The sequence below is a fragment of the Pelecanus crispus genome, chromosome 8 (genome assembly GCF_030463565.1).
Source record: "Pelecanus crispus isolate bPelCri1 chromosome 8, bPelCri1.pri, whole genome shotgun sequence".
Lineage (NCBI taxonomy): Eukaryota > Metazoa > Chordata > Aves > Pelecaniformes > Pelecanidae > Pelecanus > Pelecanus crispus.
Window position 1 is genome coordinate 20,779,734 of NC_134650.1, and position 27,232 is coordinate 20,806,965.

Here is a 27,232-nt window from a genome sequence, read left to right on the forward strand (position 1 = left end):
AATGAAGACAGTAGCTGAAGCAATTACTTAGGTATTAGTGACTATCTTGGAAGCTCTTGGAAAGCAGGTAAGATCACTGAGCACTGTAGAAAGGCAAACACAGTTTGCTTTTTTGAAAAAGAGAAATCAGGAAATTAGAGACCACCCTTCCCAGAAATAAGTCGGAAAAAATATTACATAATCAATATAAAGCAAATAGAAGAAAAAAAACCCCAGACACAGAGTTACCAAGAATAAATCATGCAATCTTACTCTAATTTCCTTCTTTGAGAAAATAATGTCTAGTAGATGAAGAGGAGGCAGCAGATGGGACATATTTTGCTTTAGGAAAGCTTTTGAAACTGTTCCACATGATGCTCTCAGAAGCAGACTAAAGAAATATGGTCTGTATCAGTGTGCCCAGTATTTCTGGCTGGGTGAGCCACTTACCTTGTTTCTGTATAAGGGAGAGACCATATGTTGCAGCCCTTCTTCTAATGCATAACTGTGTTGTGCAAGCGTCGAAAAGCCAGTGCTTCCTGGGGCAATGAGATTTTTTGCATATGTGCAGACAGATCCACATACTGCCATGATCAGAGGCACTAAGTGGGCTCCCAGCAAAGATGGCCTGCAGTGTACTCAAAATAGTCCATCCAGTGGGCAGCCCTCCTGCCTGTGGACTCTAGTCTGGATCCAGAAAGGAGCAAGGGAGACCACAGCCAAATTCATTGTCCTGGCAGGCCATGGGTTGTTCATAGCTTGAGGTTCATCATTCAGAACGTACTTGATATTACTGTAATGTGGGTGGCAATGGTGCACGGTCAGACTGGGAGGTTTTTTTGACTGGAGTCCTGCTGGCATATGTCCTGGGCCCAGTTCTATTCACTGTTTTAATGAATGACCTATGTGATTTAACAAAGAACTCGCTCATAAAATTTGTGGATAAACCAAGATGCACTTTGAAGGTCAGGATCACACTTCTAATGATCTTGAGAAACTAGAGAGAGTGATCCAGAAATCAACAGTATGAAATAAAAAGAAACAAGTGCTGTGTGCCACATTTATGAAAGAGGAAACAAATACCAAAATATAAAAAAGGGTGTAACTGACTGCCTGAAGCGTGTCAGGAGAAGAGATAAGAATTAGAGAAAATAAAAAAATTAAACATGAGTGAACAATCATGAAAGTCTCATCCTGGGAGGTATTAATGAAATGTATTATTAAAACATGGGAGGCAGTCTCATTTTCTGCAGTGCTGTTGAGGCCTTTGCTGGACTTCCGTGTCCACGCTTAGTGTGAGAGGGAACTGGTGGTGTGAGTGATGTGGGTACTGATGACAGAGGAATGGGTAGGGAAGAAATTTTGAAAGTGGAATCACAGTGTTATAAATTGTCACAGTACCAGACAACCAGATTCTCAGTCATTGGTGAGGTAGTTTTTACAAGAGACATAAGCTATATAAATCAATGTGAAACTAGATTGCAAGGTTTTAACATTCAAAAGAAATGAGGTATTTTTATAGTTGACAGTTGTGGAAACTCACCAAATAAGCAACAGCACATGGTTCAAGATTGCAACGCTTCTTCAAGAGAAATAAGAAAATTCTTGCAATTTAGAAAAATGGAAGGAACTGAAATCAATAACATTGAGGAAGGAAATAGCAAAGAATGGTCTCAGCAATTAAAGTCCCAGCTAAGCAGGCCTCGTGAAAAATGGGCAACTAGATCAATAAAAAAATGTGGAAATATATCTATACAAATGCTGCAACTCTGAAGCCTAAAAGAGGTGAACTAGAATGTCTGATTTTAAAAGAAGTTATTGACATAATAAATGCCTCAGAAACTTGGCAGAAGGGTAGGAAACTGTAATAATAGGGAACAAATTATAGAGGAAGTCTGGGAAGGGGCACATTAGTGGTGAAGCAGTGGAGAGTATGAGGGATTGTCCCTAAATGAAGTTTCAGCAGAGGACATTTTGGAACAAATCAATAAAATGAACAGTAAGAAAGCACCAAGATAAGAAGATACTCAATCACGAGTTCTGAAAGACCTCAAACACTAGATTAAGAGAAAGCTAAATGTAGCATGAAAAGTGTCATTTAAGTTGACCACACTGCAAGAAGGATGGAAAGTGGCAAATGTGTCTTCAGCCTTGAGAAAAAGGACTCCGGGACAAATGTGGAAAACCACAGATTAGTAAATCTCACTTCCAAACTGAAAAAGTGGGTAAAAACTACAATAATAAAGAAGAGAACCAGTAGACAATTTCATAAATGTGATTTATTTGGAAAAAGTCATTACAGTTCTTGCAGAAGGAGACCATGTCTCATAAATCTATTTGAACTCTTTGAAGATGTCAACAAGCTTGTAGGTAAGGCTGATCTAGTTGATAAAGTGTGTACGGACTTCCAAACAAATGTCAATAAGTCCTTCTGCAAAGACTCTTAAAGTAGTTAAGCTGAGATAATAAGATGTCCTCTTCTAAGTAAATAAGACTGAGACAAAATGGGACAAAAAGTGGGAGAAAAGATCAGTTTTCCCAGTGAAAGGAGCTCTACAGCTTAGTCATGCAACTGTTTGATTTAGGACTGTGCTTTTCAATATCCTTATAAATGATTTGGAAGGGGGAGGGGGTGAATATTGCAGTGACAAGGTTTGTGGATGACACAAAATTAGCTGAGATAGTAAAATCTGACCCTGAGAAGAGAGGCAGATGGTTCTCATGGCAGTGAGTGACTGTGTCAGAAATGGCATGTGAAAGTCAATGCTAATAAATGCAAAGTAGTTTGTCTGTGAATACACATATTCAATTATATATTATACTTTTTCAATTACAGATTGAACATTATGTTATTATCACTCAGAAATAGAGTTGCTGTAGGATAACTCTATGAAAACATTGATGCAGTGACCACAGCAATAAAAAATTCAAACTGAATGAGAGAAATTTTTAGAAAAGGAAAAAAGGAAAAGAAAAACACGATTATGTGATTATGTCACTGTATAAATGTTTGGCAAACCCACGTATTGATTAATATGTGCAGTTCTGTTCATCCTGTCTCATAAAGAATAAAATAGAACTAAAAAGGATGGGTGGGAGTTATTTAGCTCAGAGATTTAGACACCTAAATTTAGGTTTCTACCTGTAGGTATCCATCTATGAGGTAGATATCTAAACTCCAACACTAAATCAAAGCTTTATAATCTAAATTCCACCCACAGAAAGTGGATGAGGACAGAATGGTTTTCATATCAGGACAGAGAAAATAGTCAGGCATGGGACAGAGATCTTTAGATCTCCTAGCTAGCTAGGAAACAATGAAGAGGGGATGGCTATTATTTTTAAGAATAGGAGAAGTTAAGGATACCCCATGAAATTATTAGGCATCAGGTCTAAACCAGAAGGTCATACATTCTCATATAATGTGTTATTAAATTGTAGAACTTACTGCCAGAGGCTGTTGTGTAGGTCAAAAGTCTAAATGTATTAAGAATTTCTGGAAGGCTGATGGGAAGCCAGTTTCCTGCCAAACAGAATTACGAAGGCTCATTCAACTGTCAAAAGCCAGGTAGAGGTACATGGGAAGGACTCAGAGGTAGCCAAGTAGGACAATAAAGGCAATTTTTAGGCCAGAACAGAGACCGTGAGTGAGAAGCTGGTGTGCACCCCACCAATAGCTCTTTTTGTGGTCAGTGGGACACCATGAAGAGAGCACCACAACTGGGATCTCAGGAGTAGAAAGTGTGGTATACCCCAACATAGACTTTAGGGGAAGAAAGGGAAAGGGAGGGAAAGAAATCCTGTGCAGAAATTTTAGGAAATGAGGGAGACTGATGACAACTATAAAACAATAGCCATTAGCATAGGTAATGTCCAGAACATGGAAACAAGAAGCAGTGTTCATAGCTTATGATCTTCAGCACCTCAGAGTTGACCAAAGAAAATTCTAGAAGCCACTACAGTACAGCTGTTCCCAGGGCTTGTAGCTGGTTACATTCCTGCCTGGGGCTTGAAATGTAGGTATGAGAATTCACTTGCTAAATCTGGTCTTTACTAGAGCAATGCTCTAGTGGTTTTTGAAGACTTAAATTGCTAACAACCACATTCAGCCCAGCTTATCTCGCTTTGTCCAAACTCCCTGTGTTGCATTGACAAGCGGTATTTCAGTCGTTACTGAAGTTGCAGATGGGATCCTGAATACAATCAATAATGACCTAAATATGGTCTATTTGGATGGATTGTCTCAGAGGAATAGCTAACAAGATATGCAGGGCTGTGGAGAGTAAGGCTGGAGAACATCTCCAGCTCTCCAATAAGGGGAGATTCTACTGAATTATGAATGTGGCTACCACTGTTAGATAAGTTTAAAGCTCTGTAAAGTGGTCCCAAACTTTCCTCTTTCAATCCTGCTTTCATTTTCCATTTTGTTTGGATATTTTCATCATTCATTTTGTGCTTTACAAAAATACTTGTTACTGTTTTGAGTTACTCCACTAGCTGTCCCCAGGGTGTTTCCACCTGGCTCTTAAATGGTTGCAGGTATTTTCTGCATGCTTAGGCAGCCATGAATTTGGCTCCACAGACCTCATAAGGTCTTGGAGTACTCTGGACAGTGGTATTGCTCATCTGCAGGGTGCAAACTCAGAGAATGATGATTTAATTAGATTGGTAGCACTACTTAAAAGCAAAATTGGAATCTAATGCAGCTGTCTTCAGTATTAGATGAGAAGCCCATAATAACATCAGAAGTGGAAACCTTTAAATGAGGGTAAATGTGATGGCAACTTTTATATCCTTTATTGTAAAGCATGCCAAGCTGCAAGATGGTAAAATCCATTAGGACTTTGGGGATTTTTTTTTTTTAAAGTCGGGAACTATTCATTAGCTCAAAGTGAAACTACTGTAAGAATGTGCAAGTTCTGGTGGGAGTTGCTGTTGCTGACTGAGGAAGTACCATCCTCTCTCAGAGCAACCCAAGGGCCTGAGCCTCATGTCCATGAGCCTGGTAGGAAAGTACTGCAGCCTCCTGCTCCTACATGAAATTCCTGCTTTATTAAGCACCTCAACCAAAGACTATGATTACAAGTGCATTTCTCCAGTGCCAGTATGAGATGTAAGCAGTTTGCACCCTCTTCTGTCCCCAATCCCTTTTGATCATGATGAGGCTGCCCAGGAACCTGGGACAAAGAATGGGGCTGCCTAAAAAATACTTTTCCCAAAACAGGGCTATTCTTACCTCGTATCCACCTTGATCCATTTATGCATGTAGCTGCAACACAGTTGTACCGTCACAACCATGGGGCTGTCACAGGAGCTTCTTATACTGGCACAGCCTCTGAGAGGAAAAGATTTGTAATTACACTCAAAAAAGAGAGTGCTCTGAGTAATCTCAGAGCTTTGGTATGCATATGTATGTTCTTCAGTCTCTGGATAGGGATGATCTGCTTTATATGAGAACTTGTCACCATAGCAGGACTTTGAGCTTACTGCCTGATGCTCCGTTTGAATTCTGTGACCGCAGGACTGTTCCTAGCATTTCTTGCCTTTTCTGACCTAGAAAATATTTACTTATTTTTTATAAATCAGAACTACTATCCCTGGAAAAATTTAATAAGGTATTTTGGTGCCTGTCAGGGAGTTGCCAATGGAAGTTGGGGTCAAAACGGTAGCATGGTTCTGGACTTAATTAGACAGGCTGCTTTTTTTTGGAGAAGTTATTTTAAAGAGTTGGACACTGGGGAATTTTCTGCATTGAGTTAAGAAGAAAATAGCTTTAAAATTTGTTTCTCTGTTTCCTAGAAAATGAGTTTTCTACATGGTTTTGGATTGTTCAGCCAAATGTTTCTGTTTTTTCATGATACATTTCACAACATATTTGTTATGTCCAGACATAGAATGTTAGAATTAGTCAAAACTGAAATATTTATGGAGAAAGCCATTTCACGTCCATCTCTGTCATGAGACTGGCTGCTCTAATAGGGATTAGAGGTTGTTACACTAATGACTTAGACTTTTGTTTCATTGCCAGAGCAGTTTCCCAATTTAGAACCTTTTCTTCTGATTAATATTTGTATTCCTCCCACATTCCTCTTCTTATAGGAACTCGTACTGGGAATTATTCCAGACCTACATAATGTCTCTGAAATCTTTTTATCCCTCTGTTTGCTGATCAGTGGAAAGGATTTTAATGCCAGGTTAGGTAATCGAGATAAATCCTAACTTCATCTAACTTTATCCCTCCACCATGTCTTGGATATTCTAGAAACAATTTTTGTGATCCATAAATAAATTCACATAGGATTTTGATTAATCTTTTTTTTTTTTTCTCTTCTTTTTTCAGAGAGGCCTCATTACATTAAATGGAAGATCAAACAGTGTATTACAACTTCCACTATGCACTAGCTTGTTTAGTGCAACACTTTTTTTTGGGGTTGAAAACATCAGTAAGTTCCAAAGGCAAAGTTTTGTGCACAGCTGGGCATGTATAATGTATTTTGGTACTATCCTGAAGTGGTAATGGCTTCTAGTACCTGATAATGCTTTCTAGACCCATTCAGTTGTTTGATTTGGCTTCCATAGTGGTGCAAAGTATATGCTGATTTAATTCCACTTCACTTCTAACTGCAACTTGTTACAAAGAAGAGGGAGTCAAGCTTGTTTAAAGTAGGCCTCTTGCTGGCACTCGAAGCCAACAAACGCATGGATGCCTATGCGTTCTGGGAGAGGTAGGGCTCCTGGCTCGGAGAGCCACATGACAGCCCTGCACTCCTGAGTGATCCTCCCTGAGCTTTTGTGTGCCCATTTGGGACATTTCATGGCCACAAGCCAGCCACTTCTCATGCACAGTCAGTGGGAGAAGTACATACCTAGGAAAAAGCTTCACAAAAAACTACATCCTGGTTAGAAAACTATCTAACCTTGCATGTAGCAATAGCAGGGAGCAGGGCTTGAGCCCATACCTCTTTATCCTTTTTCATTTGACTCCAGCAGAAGGTTTCAAGCAAACCCAGAAGTAAAATTTGTCTTACCAAGAAGAAAACTTTGCTCTAGAGTGTCTGCAGAGTGACAACTCTGTACCTCAGAACCATCAGGTTAAATGAGCCTGGGAAAGATGGTGGCTCTAGTTTGTTAGGAGAACTGGACTCCATGTTACCCTTGACCATCCTAACAATAGATAGGATGGAAAAAACCCCTCCCTTGCTTTGACCCAGAGTTGCTCTTTCCTCTGATGGTTCATTGATTCCCTTTGCTTCCCTTCTCATTTAACAGATTTTTATAAGTTGGGCATTTACAGATCTGCTGCTATTAACATTCAATGTTAGTGGACCCAAGAGCTTCTCTGCCAACTATGCTGGAGCTTGTGAGCCTGCTGATTTAAAAATGTTCATTGCTGATAGATTCTAACATCTCTCTCAGTTACTAATAGACTAGAAAGTATTTCATCATCTTCAAGCAATGAAAGCAAATCATCTTTCTTTCCAAATACTGAATAAAAGTCTGTTTGAACACTTCTGCATTTTCTGCATAATCCTTCACAATTCTCCTGTCTGCACCGAGCAGTGACCCCGTACTGTTGCTAGGATTTCTTTTGCAAACACAACTTTCTTGTGCTAAGCTCTGTCAGCCATGGATTTTATTCTAAGGTTTCTTTGTTTCATGCTTCTGTTCATGTAGGTCAGGAGTTTTCCTGGCTATTGATTTAGAACTAGTTATATGCAGTACTAGTGTTTGACATTTCAGTCTTTGTTTTTCTTTGCTGATACCACTACCAAACTTTAACCACGCGAGTCAATTGTTTTAAGATTTCATGTTGAGTGTCTGACTCAGTCTGATATTATTCACATTTTTTAAAGTGTCAGGTAAAATGGCAAAAGGATTAGGAAAAAGATACCATTTTTCCAATGTTTTAAATGCATCTTTGTAATATATGTTTAATATTGAATATATATATATATAAAAATAAACCCCCCAATAGCAATGCCTTATAGTCCACTTTTGACAAGCTAGAGTCTTCATATTTGAATTAAGGGCTTGGAATTTAGGAAAGGAATAGCCCCAGTGAAAGATGTGCATTTTTCTTTTCCTTTAAAATCTGACATGTCCTGAGTCTCTCACCATGTCTATGTATGTTCAGCTGAGACTTGCCAGTGTTTAGCTATGTATTCCACAGAGACCTTGTCCAACAGCAAGCCCGACTCCTGGCTTCAGGCATGAGCAAGATTTTACCTGCAGTGCACAGCAGAGGAGCTGGTATGTGCCGGCAGACCTCAGAAGCAAGGCAGGTGGGAGGACTTAGAAGGTGCACAGATTTAAGGTAGGAAGAGAAGCAAAAATAGCTGCACAGGCAAAGGTGGGGCCAGGGAAAGTCTACAGGATAGAGGTGGAAAGATCAGTTCTCATTCAAGTGTGTCGTCTGTTGAGAACGTGGAATGGAGCCCAGCACCATGCAGTGCCTCCTGTGCAGGTCTGGCAGCAAAACCATGAAACCACCAGCATAGCGTTTGCATTCAGACTCAGTCTACTTAAGCTCTTTATAAAGCATGACCACATCATACTGTTACCAGTAACCTCATTATTTGTTGATACCAGGCCACAGAAGGGGATGAGGATACCAGAATGCTGTCTTCTTCAGCAGCGATATCTGGGGAAGAGCCCCGTCAAGGAAGGGCTACCTGTGCTCCCTCCATCTGGAGAGGCATCCTGATACAACATCAACAGGGCTGGAGGTAAGGCAAGCAGTAAAAGAGGGCTCACAGATTATGGCACAATCACTGAAATTCAGGTGGCAAATCTGCCCTCTCTTTCAAAAGCTATTCATGCTCCCCAGACTCTTGTATACCTTGTGCTTTATCACCATATGTCAGAGATCCTCATTCCTTTATCAAAGCTGTTATCTTGTTCATGACAGCCTCCTCACACCACTATGCTGTCCCTGGGTGGAGTATATGGGCAAGTAAACATGCAGAACACATGTATGTAGAGATACATGCATGCAGCTACTCTTACATGGACTAACAAAGCCCTGCCACAGTGCTGTATCCTCTCTCTCTGTTCACTTGTGTTTGCTTTGCACTGTAAATTTTGGTGACCACAGGCTATTAACTGACAGTCCAGAAAATTATCCAGGAAAATAATATATATTTATCCCATGCTGTAAGGTTTTTCCGTAGCACCCACTACAGGTCACAAGATGTGAGCAAAGAGAGTCCATGGCCCTTTGATTTGTCTGAGTAGGATGGGTTTTGTGTTCTTCGTACCTTAAAGCCCAGTGGCTTTCTTTTCTCATAACTACAGTTACAGCACTTCAAATCTGAAGGGCTTTTCCTTAGTAAACCTTTCTCTTGTACTTGCACCACTGTACCTCTTCATTTTCATTATTAGCAGATGGAGCATGAGTCCCAGTTCTTTCCTTCCATCCTTCCTGCCAAGAGATCTCTGTTGCCTAGGCATATTTTGTGGAGACTTAATCTTACGCTACTTTTCTTCCAGTGATTTTGATTAATTTTATCCATGTACATAAAATTATTTTCTGAGTGACACTTTCCATTAAAAAAATTATGTTGAAAGTTAGTTTTACTAACCTGATTCCAGTGAAAACATTTCACGCTCCCTTTTTTTTCATATTTGAACTTCATTATTATTTTTCTGTAATCTGCTTTTAATTGTAAGTACCCAGCATTCTGCTAGTTCACGCAGCACCAAATGACACACAGTTGCTCTGGAGTGCTCCAGTGAGTATCTTCTGGGGAATATTGAAATTCCATGGAAACAACATGAGAACCATTATCTGAAATAGCCTTTCAGGCAAACCATATGGGGTGAAATATTCTGCACTGCTTCGATAATCTGAGCACAGATATGTTCACTGGTAACTCTGCAGTAAGCATCAGTCATTTGCTTTGTCTGTGCAGTATTAATGAGCCATTTCAATAGACAGCAGGTTTTGACTATATTTGCTGCATATTCGTGTTGCTTCCGTCAAGTTGTTTCAAAACCCGTTCCACTAGATTAACTAGAAAGTCTCAGTTATTCTGTCAAGTGCTGGGGTACCAAAGACATGGACCATCCTCTCCTTTCCAGTCTTGGCTAGTGTTTGGAAGAGAGACTGTGTACTAGGCACGCTGCCTTTGCTGAGCCTTTCTCCAGCAGGGAGGCTTTGCTGCTGCTTCCAGCACTGTTTGCTGGGGCTACTTCTTTCTGTGCATGTAAAACCTCCTTATTGCTTTCTGGTTCATCTGTCATACAGGGGTTGTGGTTGTTAGGAAGCAATGGAGCCTTAAGACACTTTTTGTAGATGGGCACACATTATTATGGCGGAGGAGTGAGAATACGCAAAACCCAGAATAGGGAGCACAGAGGGAAGAGTTGTACATTTTGACTAGGCCGATTTGTGCTGTGCCCATAAGCATTTCTCTGTGATGCTGTTGTGATGTGGTCAGGGGAGCTGAATCACTCCAGATGTGCTGCTGTGCCTCTGGAGCTGGTGGAAGAGCTATAGGTGAGGGGTGGTTTTCCTTTCATTTTTGGGAACAATATTCTGAAGGGAAAAAGCAAAGACTACTGGCTAGCACAGATGTCTGTGAGTCTGTCCTGCACCTTTTCAAGTCCTTGTAGTTCTTTTTGTATGTTGTTAGAAGTAAGTTTTATTGTACTGCCTTTTCCTCCTCTGTAAAAAGTGAACTGGTAGCATTGCACCATCTGACCTCCAAGGTCTTGCTGGCTGGCCAGCTCCCTTTCTCACATCAATCGATGCCCTAGTGAGTTCCCACTGCCCCTCTGGAGCAGGTACAGCATCAGGTGGCCATGCTGGTCCTTTTCTTTCTGTCTCTAGAAATTGCAGTAATCATAAGTATCTGCCCTTGGAGCTGGAGCAGCTTCTCTATTCCCAGGGGCAGACATCCCTCTGACAGCACAGGCTCTTCCCTGGGGCTGCCAGGATGGAGGGCAGCCGCAAGGGCTTTTGCATCCTGTGCTGTGGTGTGGGGCACACTGTCCCCGGCTGAAGCTTTTTGGCCCCTTCACCTTTTTCTCCAGGGTTTGTCTCCAGGTGCTGCAGAGGTGCCTGGTTTCCACAGTGTGCTTCCAACATGCTGGTGCAAAGTGCAGGGGCTGTAGTGCTGGGGTTTTGGTGGGGCTGCAAAGCGATTGCTGGTGTGTTACTCTTGCAGCTTGGCTCAGGGAGTGGCAGTTTCATTCCTCTGTGTGTGATCACTTGGTTCCCCATTAGGGTCTGTGGGCATTTTTGGATCACAAGGATGTGTGGCAGAGAGGAGGGTGGATGAGCAGATGTGGGGGATGTCTGTGTCACCAGGAGTGCTTGCACCAGGAGCACCAGCCTCTGTTCCCTAGAGGGCTGTGGGTCTGGTTCCCGAGACAGGAATGGAGCCACCGCAGGCAGCATTGCACTGGGGTGGGAGAGCTCCTGGTTGCTGGGGCCGAGCCTGCAGCACCCAGGGCCCATCCCCTGCGCTGGTGTGCAGAGACCCCACAGGGGGTGGCTGGAAGCAGGGAGCCTGTGGGCCCAAGGGTGCTGCTAGCTGGGGGGGGATCCCTGTGTGAGGGCTGAGATGGGCTACTGTTGGCCCTTGCATGAAAATCCCCCGATTATGGCTTCTGGAGGAAAAGGAGAGATAAAGTGAGTGCCTGTTCCTGTCCTGGTGCAGGGATGATTTGGGGTCCCTGTACATATCCCACATTGTTCTGTGGGGCAGGATGCATGTGGGGCATGCTGCTCTGCACAGGGCACAAGAGATGTGCCAACAGATGGGACACTGTGCATACTATTCCCTCTCAGGCAGGGCATTTTGAGAAGCTGCTGGCATGTTGGCCTCTTCCCCAGCAGTGAGCCAGTTCCCAAACAGCATGTTAGGTTGGAGTTTGCAGGGCAGGAGACTGACCTGGGACCTGGGGTGTTGGAGAGACCCATGTTGGTCTGATTCTGCCCTCATTTACTCACGAGGAGCTTTTCTTTCAGCAGAGATGATGCTGTTTTGCCGCAATGAAGCATCAGAAGCTGCTGGTGGGGAGCACAGCCCTGATGATACAACAAGCATGGGAGCATGTGGGCACGGGAGATGTCAGATAAGTGCCCCAAAGTGGTGAGTGACCAAAGCTAAACCGCAAGGAGGCTTTTGGGGGCCTGTGTACCCCATTCCTAGTGGGTTGGTTTTCCCCAGAAGGTCCAGGCAAGGAAGGGGACCTGGAGGGGATCCCTTGCTGCTAGGCAGAGGCACGGTGATCCCAGGCGCTTCTGCAAGGCCCACGTGACTGAGGTGGTGGGACGGCTGTTTTCAGGGTTCTGCAGTGAAAGCACAGGGTTCTGCACTTCAGAGGCAGGAGCTGGACTGTGCTTTCCCCATGGGAAAGGCTGATGGGGGTCAAACAAGCAGGAACACAGTTAAATCTGAGCTGAGGAGTTTTTTTCTCAGCCACTGTTTGAGAGGAACACCCAGAGAGTCTGGTGCCTCCCTCAGAGGGGTAGGAGGGCTGCAGGAGGGCTGCCCTCTGGGAGGGTCAGCTGCTGAGCTGCGGCTGTTTGGAGTGGGTGGTAGTTGGCTTCTGGACTGAGATCATCTTTGTGGTGCTGCGGTTGCCTGTGGGCATGTCTTGTAGGGCTGGCTGGGACTAAAGGTAGCAGCTGGCTTGGCCTTCCCTTGTCAGATGCTCTTCGTTGTAGATAAAAGCTTTTTCTGATCATTCTAGTTCCCATGGCTGGCAAGGGTTTTATAAATGGTAAAGGCTGTCACTGTGGGTCAGCCCTGTGGGAAGTATTTCTCATCCGTTTACCCCAGGAGCAGGTTGGCAAACTATCTTCCTTTCCTAAAGGTGCTGGCAAAAACAAGCATCTCTGTGCTTGAACTACAACCCACTCAAGGTGGCAGTTGTGTTCCTGTGGCTGCCCTGTGTTTTTGGATGAGCTTTGGGAGAGATTTTTGCCTTGCCCAGCTGTGGCTGAAGCTCCAGCTCCTGCTGTGTGTAGAGAAGTGAAGCCCGGGGCTTGGCTGGGGGGGGTGGCTGCTGGAGCAAGGGAGCACAAGTCCAGCATGCACCTCTGCACACCTGCCCCTGGTTGGGTGAACACAGGGGTTTGAGTCCTACTGTTTGTAGAGGAAAAGCATCTGGAGTTTCTGTTCCTGCTATTTCTCTGTTTTCCTAGTTGCTCGTTGCTAAGAATAACTGCTATTTCACCTCTTGCCCACCCTCCACCAGCTGCTTGGGGCCACCATTTTAGACTTCAGCTTGAGCTGCAAAAAGTGACCTTGTTTTCCAGAGACCCTGTTTGAAGGAGCAGGAATCAGAACTGGATTTGCTTTCATTTACCCCTTAAGGAGGTGCCACAAGAGGAAAGGGCCTGTGTTTGCCAGTTCCCTGCAGCCCTTGCTGGGGAGCCACGCCACAGGAAGTGCTGAGCAGGAATCAACCATGCTGGCATCATGCTGGGTTAGTTTTCCTCTTGGAAATAAAAGATGGAGCCACAACTGAGGCAAGGTGACTTTTGGTTTATTCAATGCACTATTTACTTAATGCCTGGTAACAGATCTCTGGAGCAGACCTTGCCCTGCTCCTCATCCTCAGCTTGTCCCACAGCTCCTGCATCAGAAAGAGCTTGTTGCCATGTTGGTGGAGCTAAAAGGGGGCAGCCAACAGCTGCGGTTGTCTTGTTGTGGCAGCTCTTATTTCCTTGCAGTGGGTAAGTGCCAGAAGGGGCTGTTTCTCTGCCTTCACAGATGCTCCCTTCAGTCCAGCTTGCTCTTTACTCCATTTCAGCAAAGGCCCAGCAAACACAGCTCCAGCTGCTGAAGTCCTTGTTCCAACGTGCTTCATAAACATTGCCATTAAAAGGATGGTAGAAAGTGTTTAATCAGTAGGGCATCTGGAAAGACAGGGGCACCCCAACTTAATTGGAAGTTGAACAGTGATTGCTGCAAACTGGGCTGTGTGAGGCCAGAAAACCCAAGTGGCTTTTTTATGCCCACACTACTCAAGTAGGCACGGGAGCAAGGTCTGGCAGCATCAGCCGCTCCAGTTGGGCCTCGCCCACCTCTGCACATCAGTCTCATCTTTTTACTTTTTAAGAGAAGTCTCTGAAAAAGACTTCCTTTATAAGGAAGCCTCTAAGAGAAGTCTCTAAAAAGATTTCCTTTACAGGGTAATGAGATGAGGCTTAAGTGCAGAGTGGGTGGGGGGCAGGCCCCACTCGAGAAGTTGCCAGAGTGGGGCAAGGCCCATCCAGAGAGGCTGAGGCAGGGGGTGACGGTGGCTGCGAGACATCACTCTGCAGCCCAGATCAGTTGTGTGAGGATAAAAATGCCGCTCAGGGTTTCTGCCTCCACACAACCCTGTGTCTGCAGTGATTGCTGTTCTTAAGAGCCCTGCGTGCTGGAGCAGAGTGCATTAACAGACCAAACCTATTTCCCAAAAGGGAACCCCTGTGCAATTTTTGGGGATGTTTGCAGTTGGTACAGAAACAGGCTAATTGCAGCATGACTCACGGGCAGGACACTGCTCTGCTCAGGGAGCTGGCACCAGGGCAGAACCACCAAGGCTGCGTCCCTCCGGGATGCTGCTACCAACTAATGCAGCTGAGGTCAAAACATGTCTCTTCTTCCTACCCAATACCCTGTTCAGACCAAATCACCACTTTGCTGTTGGGAAGAGCTCAAATATAAAACTGCAGGAACTTACTTGTGTCTCCTACTACCTAAATCTCCTAAAGAAGCAGCTGCTGCTTTACCTACCTCTTCAGCGACAGACAGCCAGTGCCTGCTGGGAATGCCAGCCAGGCAGGACCAGAGGAGCTTCTTCCCCAGGTAGGGGCACTGAAGAGGGGTCTGCTTATCCTGTCTCTGGGGAGAAGGTGGGGCTGTGTGCCTGTCTAGTCTGTCTGGATGAATTTCTGCTATTGCTTGACCAGTGCAGGATGTGCTACAAAGAAAACAGCTTTATTGCCCTCACCCTGCCTCTCTTCCTTGGGTACCCACCCCTACACCCAGACCTTGCTCCAGATGCTCTCAGGACTGAAGCAAGGAGTGCGTCTCCTCTGCCCATTGCCCAGGCTCTGCTGGGAAAATGAGATTTGAGTGGTACCAGCTTCTTCCCAGCAACCCTTACCTGCTAATAACTGCAGGGAAACCTAAACAATACAAATAACCTGGCTTTGGCTGCTAAAAACCAGGTAAAGCAAAGAAGTGAAAAGCTGTGATGGAGATTTGGGGGAGCCTTCCCCTCCTCCTTTGCTCTTGCACACAAACAGGGGCTGCAAGGAACCTGCCTTGGCTGGGGGGGGCAGCCCCAAAAAGCCACACAAGGGATCAGTTTTAGGGCGTTTTATTTGTTCTTTGCTTACTACTTTCTCTGACCTCCAGTGCTGGGATCTGCAGTGAAAGTGAGATCTGTACCAGGCAGGACTTAGGCTCCAGGGGGTCATGATGGAGAGGGAAATGCCCAGAGCCACTGGCCACACACCGCTGGCAACTGAGACGATGGCGTGGTTTAGCCCCAGCCAGCAACTAAGCACCACACAGCTGCTTGCTCACTCCCCCTACCCCAATGGGATGGGGGAGAGAATTGGAGGAGTAAGAGTGAGAAACACTCCTGGGTTGAGATAAGAACTGTTTAATAATTGAAATAAAGAAAAATAGTAATTATAATAATAACAAAATAATAATAATAATAATATACAAAGCAAGTGATGCACAATGCAATTGCTCACCACCCGCCGACCGATACCCAGACAGTTCCCGAGCAGCGATCGCTGTTCCCTGGCCAACCCCCCCCAGTTTATATACTGAGCCTGACATCGTATGGTATGGAATAGCCCTTTGGTCAGTTTGGGTCAACTGTTCTGGCTGTGCCCCCTCCCAGTTTCTTGTGCACCTGGCAGAGCATGGGAAGCTGAAAAGTCCTTGACTAACATAAGCAGTACTTAGCAACAACTAAAACATCAGCGTGTTATCAACATTCTTCTCCTACTAAATCCAAACCACAGCACTATGCCAGCTACTAGGAAGAAAATTAACTCTATCCCAGCTGAAACCAGGACAGATGATTTTTAACATGACTTTAAACTGTGTGATTCACTTTGCCAACACCACCTTCCCTCGCTGCAGAGCAAAACTCTTCACACCAGAGCAGCCTCATGCACTGTCCCTGGGGTGAGTCCTGGTTCCCCTCCACTCCCCTGGAGCAGGTCCAGCTCTCATCCTGACCTTCTGCTTCAGACCAACTCATTGGTGAATGGCTTAAAAAGATGTGTCCTTACATCCCATCCCCATGCAGATGGCTGTGAGACCGTGGGTCCTGCTTTTGCCTCACTGCTGCGTGGTGGGACCGATGGGCCCACAGGAGCACATGGAGGGCTCCTGGGGGCACCAAAGCACATAGATTTCCAGGGGTGGGGGGCACCAAAAAGCAGATTGAAAGCTCTGGGGCACCCAAAAGGCACACCAAGGCCCTTGAAGGCACTGGAAAAAAAAAACAGAGGGGCTCCAGGGGTACACAAAACCACCTTGAGGGGCACTGTTGGAGCAGAAGGACAAACAGAGCAGTGCTGGTTTCCCTTTTGCCTCTCCAGCTAGCTAGGGAACTGCAAAAGCAAACCAAGAAGTTGCAGGAGACAGAGGGATTCAGAGCACTGAAAAGCAGATGGAGGGATTTGAGGGGCCCTAGTGGCACCAAAAACCATATGCAGGGATGGGGGGGTGGAGCACCATAAAAGAACAGGAGCTTCTGGGGACGCTGGATGGGCACCAAGACCAAATTAATAGCACGTGTAAGAGACCTGTTTCTTGTTTTTCAGCAGGAGGCGGCCTATATCTGTCCTTTTACCTCCATGTGCTAGCATCCAGGTTTCAGATGAATTTCATGGTGCGTAAGTATCCCAACAGAATTTCCTTCTTGTTCGTGCTACAGAAGAGAAATGCTTCTGTTTCCACTCGGATCTTACAATAGCTTGTCAGTGACAAAACATTCCCAAATCCTCTCATTTATCAAATGGCCAATCCTGTTAACAGCTTAAGAAACATAATTACCTGCAATCTCTTCTGCTATTCATTTTATGCCTACACTTCCCTCTCTCTGGCAGCTTACCAGCAGGCAAGTCAAGAGCTGAAGCACGGCTGCAGCCACGTAGCGCTTCAGCAATGCAATTTCCTCTAATCACTTGCACAATGATCGCAGGAGTTTTGCTTCTCTGTTTGTAGCAGCAAGAAGCAGGTGAGTGAGGAAGGCACACGGCCAAAAACATCAGCTAACATGCCACCAGTTGTGTATAGGTTTCCAAGCATAGCTACATTTTAAGTGCTGTTCCACCTGTATGGTGGGCACATCATTGATTAGGATCTGCTTTTGGGGCACAGGAAATTGCAGCCAGATTTACTTGTCTGGGAGATACATGTGAGCACGTGGGCTCTGAAAGAAGCAGCAAGAGAGGCTGGTGCAGGCTTTGGTGCTGAAAATGGCTGAGAGGGCTTCATCAGCAAGAAAGCAGGGACTGAAACATGAGCAAACTGGTGAACCAATGGGGAAATTGGGATCTGCTGGAGACAGTGTAAGCTCCTGATTATTGCATTGCTAAAACAGACTGATTTTATCTTACGTCACAGTGCATCTACAACTTGTGAGAGACTTCACATTGGCTCATGTGGATGAAATCTCGGGGGGCAATGTTTGGAGGCTGGAGATCTGCTGGCATCCTAAATGTTGGTTATGTATGGGACAGCTTAAACCGAAGAGAAACCCCGAGGATCACCATAACTTCCCCCACAGCCTGGGGACTAGAAAGTTCTGGGGTCTGTCCTACCCATGCTGGCTGCTGAGGAAGCTGCCTTTTGTGCCTTAAAATCTTGCACTAGCCTGATATTATCATTGTACATTTAACTGGCCAAGACATGCTTCTGTCTACACGCTCTGTTTAGAACTGCCTTCAGTTCTGAAGTATTTTTCTTATGCCTGCTCTACTCCTCTTTTCAACCATATCAGCTATTTCTGATCCTTAGTGTTTTGGATAAATGATATACATTTCTTCTGACACTTTCATGTGTTATTTTAAGGAGTTTTATATGCTGCTTGCCAACATTTTATCCTTACAGTTCTTTGAATTTTGTATTAAAGAATCCTGTGAACAAACTGTATACAAATTAGAAGGTCTCCTTTAAAGTCAGACATCATCTTAGGGGATCTGGGGCTTTTTGATGCTGCTAAGATAGTGAATTCAAGTATATTTTGGTCCCTATTAAGGAATAACCCTTTTTTAATAGTGCTTTGAACCTCAAATGCCAAATTTGGCCAAAACTGCCTAAAAACCTGCTTTTCCCATCAAAAAGTCACCTCTCAAAATTCAGTCGCTTAAAGAGACTGAATTTTGGTATGGCCCAAATGCCACCCAGACCCAGGTGCCAAAGAGCTTTGGTGGCTCTGGGCTACCTGCCTGGAGCCATGTGCTGCTTGGGAACAGGAAGGAGTTGGATAAGAAACTGAGTCTTGAGGAGGGACTGAGGCAAGCTTGCTTCTTGTGTTTAACAAGATATAATATATACATAGGGAAATTAAGAACTGCAAATGAATAAACTGTACCTAAAGAAAGTGAAAACTGCCCCAATAAAAAAGAAGTAGGACAGCTGTGGTTTTATACAAGAACTTGCTATTTCTTTTATGACATTTATTTCAAATCATGCAAACCCTTCAGAGCAGCTCTAATGCCCAGTGGAGTTCTCCAACCTGAATGTCTCATCGTCAGTATAAGAAACAAAGATAACATAATTTGAATGCTGGATGCAACAACATAGGCTGCTCTTGAGGCTGATTCTCCCTACTCCAAATGAGAATGATGGCTCCAAACAGACTCGCCAGAACAGACTGAAAAGCAGACATCTCATTTGTGAGGAAATGGCCAATATCTCAGCTTTCCCCCACCCCCATTTGTTTCTTCTGGGAAAGAAAATACAAAAAAGTTGCATAAAGATGCTGCTATTTCAAAGCAAATTTTAAAACATTTCTGATTTGCAAATGGCATTTCAGCATTTTCATGAGAATAAAATGCTACTATGGTGCTGTGTTTAAATATTTCATTCCAGTTCCCTGAACAAACTTAAAATCTTATTATAAGTCGTTTTGACATAAAAGTGTGCTTCTCTGTGGTACCCATAGCTTAGACGTCTTCAGCTTCAAGCACAGTTGCAGGAGCCCTCCCTGCTCATGGCTGATCAAAGGCAAACCACGCTGTCACCTGCGAGCTGCCACTCGTCCCCAGCACCCAGCCCAGGAGAAAAAAGGGATCCTGAACCTCCCAAGTGCTTCTTCCCTAGGGGCGACGCCATCTATGAAAAATACATGGTGCTGTTATAACCCTACTGTGAAAAGTTTGAGCGACTTTAGCAAACAAAAGTACTTTGCCTTGGTTCAAATTGTGCTGAAACAAAACATCAGCCAGCACTGGCTGCTCAATTAAACAATGTGTCGTGCAGCCTTTGGAGAGGAAAAGGCTGAAAAAAGGATTTCAGGAAACATACATATTGTGTGGAGAAAACATTTCATGAGAAATTTTCCAAACCTCACTGCAATTCCCATGCACTGCCATTCCCCAGCATGCAACACGTGCATTGCCCTGAAATTTGGAGGACTGCTTATGGCTATGTGTGACTGTGCTGTGACAACTACCAGGATGTACACGGGGCTGTAGGGGGGATACATTTTAGTTAATTACTTGTGTAGCCCCGGTGTGGGAGTAAGGAGCTGTTTTTCCCCTCCTGGAGGATTGAGCACATCGTTTTGAGAGATGTTGGCTCTCCTTTTCCTCAGTGTGGGCATTTAGCCCCAAAATACCCATTGCCACCCTACTAATGGGAGCAGTGCTGCTTTACCTGTCAGCGCCTGCACTCAGCTGTGGGAACTGGTCCATTGCATCCCAGTGTAGCAACTGAAATAGCGATGCTGGCTGTGCACCAGGATGTCCAGCTTCTCATCTTATTCTCTTGCTGCTTGTAGTTATGTGCCACACTAATTTTGCTGGGGCTGAGTTCTGTGATGACGCCATGGTGGTGGCTCTCCCATGGTCTCTGAGGACCTGTTTTGGGACTCCGAGCATCCTGACTCCATCACCTGACTTGTGTGAGCCCACGCCTCTGCTCAGTGAGATGCTTGGATACTTATTGTGGTGTCTCTGCCCATGATAACACCCTGATACATGGGGTGGGCATAGGGCTGAGCCTGCAGAAGCCTAAGTCATGGCTGTGTGTGTCTCAGAGCAGGACACGTTATAGGAGAGGACAGGGTTACTTGCTGTCTTGCCACACGGCTCCACCCAGCCACCAAACAGCTGTAAGCACTAGTGTGTTTTGGATCTGTGTCATTCTTGCTGAGTAGCTTTGATGGCTCTTCATGTGTGTGAGTGAGGCCCCATCCAGCACATAGGGAGGGTACAAGCAAGTGGAAGTCAGGGCTTGTGTTTGTCACTGATAAATGTATTAGTCTTTAAAGCAGAATTTAAACTACAACCCTTTTCAGGCACCTCAGCACTGTTATTTTGCAGGCCTTGTAAGGGAATGTGATTTTGCCTTTTAACTGGAGTGTATCTTATGCTAAGCAGTGAGATTAAGCATAAGGATCCAAAAGAAGTTGCTGAATGGCAGAATTGCCTTTATAAATAACATTAATAATTTATCCGATCCAGGGGTTTTTGGGGTAAATGAAATACCTGCCTCTGTATAAAGCCCACTGAATAGGAACACATCTCCGCTTTTATGAGGCTTGGATTAAAGAAGGGAAATGCTAAGGGGCTTATCTTCGCTTCAATTTGCAGCCCTTCCGGCTAATGGCAAACTCATTTAAGAAGCTCCTGTGTTTGTGCCAACTCTGCCTTTATTCTCAGCGCTGGAGCTTGGCTGCATTTCTCGCCACAGCACTGGAGAGAGCGGAGAGGAAGCCGTTTGTTTTCTTGACCTCAGATTACCAGACAAAAGCTAGGGAAAATAATTTTCCTTGGAGTCCTCCCTATTAAGAGTTGCTTAAAGTGCCTGCATGGTGGCTGCTGAGAAACTGGCGGTCCGGGGACCTCACATGTGAAAGAGGACAGGGCTGGTGGCTGAATGGGGATGAGTCGAAAGAGCATCTGTCATCTTTCTTCTGGGTCGCCTGCATCCTCCTGCACGGACAGTCATGAAATGGCAAAATTCATCCTCTGCAAAGCCCACAAGCTGTCACTTCTCAGCTCTTCTTTTATGCTGGTAAAAATCAATTGCTTCAAAGTTCACTGAAGGTGAAGGCAGCATTTGCTTTCCATTCAGAGCTAAGCGGGCCATCTTCGAGAGCAAACGCTCTCAAAAGGGAGAATAGCAAAAATCAGCAGAAAAATTCTCTGAATAATTTGGACTAGGAAAAGAAAAAGCAATTTGCTCCCAGTTATTCCACAGACAAAAGTATGAATAAAAAAAACATGAGCTATTTACCCTGCCTGGACTGTTTGCGTGAGTTTTATGCTATTCCATTGCTTCACCAACCCCCAAAGACCTTATCACTGGATCCTCAAGGCACTTAAAGAAAGCATGGGGATTTTTTTTGCATGCTGTATCAGCAGAGACCAAAAGCAGAGGAAACAAAAGGGGTCCTAAATCTGAACTACGCTGATGCTTCTGTGTGTGTGTTGACCTGGATCAGGAACCCAGACTCTGGCTGGCCAACTCTACTGGCACAGAAATTTTGTCCAAAATAGTATTACGAGCTTGGGTGCTTTGCATTCAGAAAGCGAGGCTATGTGAAAGGCACGGTGGATATTTACAATCTGCTTTAGAAAAACCTGACACATGTCGTTAGCTATTCTGTTGAAAGTCGGTTTATGTTACCTGCATCTGCTGCTTTAGGTGGGCCAGCCAGACGGCTGGCACTGCTCAAAATGCCAAAGACTGTGCTGCTGCAATGAGGAGAGGAAAAAGAAAGAAGGATGAAGACCTCATAAGCTTTATCAAAAACCACCAAAAAGTCAGGAGATTTGGGGATTATGCTGTGTAATTACATTACCTTAAGAAAAAAGTTTACTGAAAATTTCCTGTTTTGTGTTGCCAGCGCTTTTCAACCATTAGTAACACATAACTTCTCATTGTCTTTTCCCGAGGCACAGATGGGCTAATTTTCAGCTACCTGATAATTACACATTGTTTGAAACTGTATCAAAAGCTTCTGTTCCTGCATTCCTCCAGCAGCCGTTCTTACAGCTCACAAAGTCCCTTGATTGGGGCTTGCAAGGGTCCCCATCCATCAGTCCGTCTGTCCATCTGGAGAGCTGGGAGCAGAGTGACAAAGCCTCCACACTCACATGCAGGCTTCATAGTCTGCTTGTACAGATTTACACCATTTCCAAACCAGGTGGAGTGACTGAAGTTCCACCAAAAGCATCTTCTCTGCTCAGTGCCAGTATCCAAAGTTAATATGGGATAATGCTGCATCAAAATGTTTCTACTTAAATACGAATGGGGATGCTGATGTCATGGGGAAATTAAGGATAAACCAACACAAGATGCTAGAAATCAGGATAACAAAGATTTAGTCTCAATTTTCCTTGGGCAAGGAGCTGTCCTTGGGCAAAGCTGTAGACTGCTAAATTGGAGAAAGGCAGCCCCTCCTCTAGAGCCGTAGTGGAGGCTGGAGAAACCTTCTCCCTTGATCCCTCCTCTTTGGGAGTGGTTACTCTGCCAGCTGAGATCTGATTGTTTTTAGAGGGTGTTTTCTCAGCTGGTTCAAGCCTGTCCAGTGGGAAAATGCAAAAGGCCTCATTCGTGTTTTCTGCTTCCCCATCATCAAGCATGCCTGTTGCCTTATCAAAAAAGGAAATTAAATTAGGTTGACATGACTGGTCCTTGACAAACCCATGTTCTTTGATTTTATTCATAATTTTACATCTTACAAGTTGCTCATTTAAGACTTTCTTCCAGCCTCTTTCAGGGAATTGAGATTAAGATGATTATTCAATTTTTTAAACTTTTTTTTTTTAAAGTATCCTCTTTAAAGAGAGGTGCTTCTCTCATCTCCAGGGACATCTATGCCTTCATAAATTTTGAAGATAACCACCAAGGGTTCAATGTTCTTGGGTGCATTTCATCAGATCCTCTCATTTTGAATACATTTGACGTATCCAAATGGCTTTAAACTTCTTTCCTTATGCTGGCCTTCTCCACAGTTCCCTTCAAAGCCTGTTTCGTTAAGTTTCATTCACAATTAACCTTTTTTATAAAGACTGAAATGAGATGGGGCAAATTCCTGCTTTGAACGCTCAGTCTGTTCTCTTTCCCTAGACACGTACACCCCTACACATCTTGCTGTTCTCATTTTACATCTAATTTACTTGCAGACCCTTGCTGGTTGCCTCCAAAACCTTGTGCGTGCAGACTTAACCACTCTCATGCTGTGAACCTGTATTATTCCTCTGTTCTCCCCCCAGGCACGTGCCTGTTTCAACTTTCCATACAATTTTTTTCCAGCTTCCAGACCCTGCTGCTGCTGTAATGCCATCTAATTATGCTTCTTATCTGCTTTCACAGGGGAGCAGTTTGCTGTTGTGCACCATTTTTGGTCTCTTCTGGGAACTGCCAGTTCTCATATGTTTCCTTACCATGTATTTCCATCCAAGAGAGCTTCTCCACTGCCTCCCTGATCTCTGTCATATGCTCATTATTTTGTTATTTCTGTTCTTCCATCTTACTGTGCTGGTGGGAAGAGACACTCAAGTTATACATAGCTTCTCCTATTCCCAAATCTCTTGGGATGTAAGTTAAGGACTAGCCTGATAAGGCTGCAAAACTGAAGGGGAGGATCACTGAAAGCTCCTAAAATCCTCCTGGCAGTGGTCCCAAGTGGGTCTGACTGCGCATTGCTGCAGAGAGGGTGTTGCTTGGAGAAAAACATCCAGAATTGACCATTTGGTCTGTGTTGGATGGTAAGTGGGAAGCAGGGCTCTGCAGCAGCATTCTCCCAAACTCATGGAGTTGTTTCTGATGTTCTCCATGCATATGGGTGTGGGGTGATAAACAAGCTCTGCTCATGCCTTGACTCTTCAGGTGATGTCTGTATCCTCATCTCAAGAGGACCAAAGTGTTACCCACCTCCATAGCCCTGTTTCTGGGCGAATTTGGCTGGAGCCTCTGTGCAGGGGCACTGCTTGCATGCCTGACATTTACCGCACTGGCCTGAAAGTCTTCTCATTTCTCCCGTGGCCACTTGGAGTCAAGTGCCACTGGAAATGCGGCTCCTTCAGGGAGGAATTTCAGGTGCCCTCAGTTCAGATCCTAGACATTTCAGAGTGCAATTTTGTTTCGGGTTTTACAAATGCTTTCCACTCGCTTGCTTGCCTCGAGTAATGAAGCAGCGAGATAACAGACAGGGCCACAGAAGGTTGTTAAAAAATTACTTGCAAATTAACGTGAGGACAAGGTGTATGAGTTAATATCGTATAAAGACCCTTGAAATCGGCATACATGCATGCACCCTCCGAGCACTGACATTCGCAGGCAGAACTACACTAGTAAACCAAGCCCAAGGGGCTTGATTAACAGGAAATTTTCAGAATGCCAATTAGAGCAAAGTTTACTGAACAAATTGTTTGCACTTGTACCCTAGAACCATCATGAATTTTAATTCAGCATGGATTTATGTGGCTGAAACAATAATTAAAGATACATGAATGCCTCACATTCAGGAGACTCCCCCACGGCTACCTTGTAGTTTTGGGTGGGGAATGGCATGAAGAGCTCAGTTGGGCAGGGTCTGCTTTTGCTTGGGAGGAATGGGATGCAGGAGGCTCTTCCCCATGGAGATATAAGCAGTTTCCTGAGTACTGAGCTCACCGATTTGTGCATTGTTTAGTCTTTGACTTTTTTTTTTTTTTCTTCTTCATTTATGTAACCTGACAAAGAATGATCCATGGGGTGTTTTCTCAATAAATGCTGGTTTGTCTTTTCCTGCCTTCCACTTTTGGTGGCTGCAAGATGTTAAATCAGCTCCCCAAGACTGGATCCTTTTCCTGTGCTCTTCCTGCAGCCTGGGAGGGGCATGGGGATCCCCTCTCCCTTATCCCTGCTCCTCCTCAGCCAGTCCCAGGTTTGGACATAGGGGAAAAACCTTGCATGCCACCAGAGAGCAGCTTTGCTGGAGGAGAAAGTGGTGCTGCCACGTGGCATCAGCGAAAAGTCACAATCGAGCAGCGTGATGTATATATATCCCTTCATTTGAATTCTTGTTTCCCTCTCCTCGTGCTGGTAAATAAGTTACGCACGTTTTTTAGAGGAAGTTATTTTCTGTCACTGCACTTTTAAATGTCAAGCTCCTGGAGAGGAGTCTTCAAGATAGTTTAAGGTCAGTCAGGCTTCAAGGAAGAAATTTGCAGGTGGGGAAGAAAAGCCACTGTTGGGCTGTGGTCCAGCCTAAACCCGGGCTGTGGTCTAAATGATAGGCAAGCATGAGCATCCCGTGCAGACACAGCATCCAGGGGCATTACCCTCCCTGTACTTCAGCAATTGCCCTCGGTTATGGAATAACTAAAGACTGACAAAAAAACCAGTGGCTAAAAATTATCTGGCCTGTTAGTTCAGGAGTACTGATGAATAATGCATACATCCAAAGGTCGGTTTACAAATGATTACTTAACCTTAAGAGAGGTTATCCTTATTGGCAACATCCGTCGTCCTAAACAGCTTAATCTTGTCTGCACAGAATAGCATATTTTAAACAATTATTTGAGAAAGAATATTGAGGAATCGTGGGGCAAGCACAGGACATATGCACTGCTCACCACAGAGACGTACAAACACCAGGCACGGGGGACTGCAACCAGGTCTCCAGGCTTTGTTGTGCCACATGTGGTGTAAGACAGGCTCAAGCATCCCTTACTGGCGCCCGGCGCCTGCTCATGTGCATGCTAGGGTATGGCTGGGAATTTGCTATGGTAAACAGTTCAGGCATTTGTTTTTCTTGCTTTGATGTAAGAGTGCAGCTCTCCTGCCAGAAAGAGCTGCTCTGGGTGCCTCCTGCTGCGACTAATGGCTGCTGCGCTCAGTGGGGATAATGCCTGGGCAAACAGGCCTTTTTTGTCCAAGGGCTTTTTGCATTTGTTATCAGCAATTTGTTATCTGCGTCTATTAATAGACTGTTCCTAAAAAGCATTCCACTGTCTGGAGTAATTTCTGGCTGATACCTGGATGCCTCCAGCAAGTAGCGTCTTTGCTAGAGCTTGCTCATCTTCAGCAGGGACCTGAGCAGCTGCTGCTGCTGGGGACTTTGGGTGGTCCCCCACTCCAGGGAGAGCTTAGCCCCTCTGCCCCTTGATTTAGGCTTCAAGAGAGCCCCCAACTCCAGGCAGGGTCACTTATGATAATTTTTTAGTTTTAAAATAAATGTGTTTGTTTTATTTTGGCAGAAGCATGTTTGGCTGAAGGCTGGCCCTGTCAGTACCTCTTGTAGGACAAATGTCAGTGCATGGAAACCTTGTCTGCGTCAGAAGAAGGTTGCTGTTCCTCCAGCTCCTTCTTCCTCCTATCCACTACTTCCCTTCCAAAAAAAAGCAGGACACAGAGCTCACCAGGGTCTTATATGAAGAACAATTTGCCTCTCTCCCCTGACAAAGCTCCTACATTGGATACAGCTAAGTTGGTTTCTTACCTTTTTTTAATCCATAAAGTGGCAGAAGCAGCATGCATTCACACCCGAGTACCCCATGTCCTGAAATGTGTGAGGTTTCTGAAGTGTTTCAGCTCAACTTCAGAGTTTCTGAGAGCAGAAGGATCACTTTCAGTGGAGAAATAGACAATATGGGGGGGAAAGACACAAATACACATCCTAAGCAGTTCATTTTTGCTTTGTCCAGGAGGGCCAAACCCCAGAAGGGCAGAGGGGTGCCTGAAGTACAGCTTTGGAGGGGTGTGAAGCCCTAAACTGAGTTCAGTGACCCATACAAACATCTACTGGCCTGGATGCCTTTAGGGGACTGGATGCTGAGGGTCCCCACGCTCATGGGTTCAACCGAGAAATGATGGGGAGCCCATGCAAAGCTTTGTGCCACCACTAAGTTGGTGGACCACCAAGTTTTTCCCACCTGTGAGCCTATCTCTCATGTCTTCTGGCTGCCACAGCCACACAAAATCACTCCCAACCTGCTGGAAACAGGAGCAGTGGGGCGATGGAGACAATCTGAGTGATGCCAGAGGAACAGCACCCACCGTATCTGCTCTGCCTGGTGCTTCTGCAACTCAGGCATCTCCTGGGGCTACAGCTT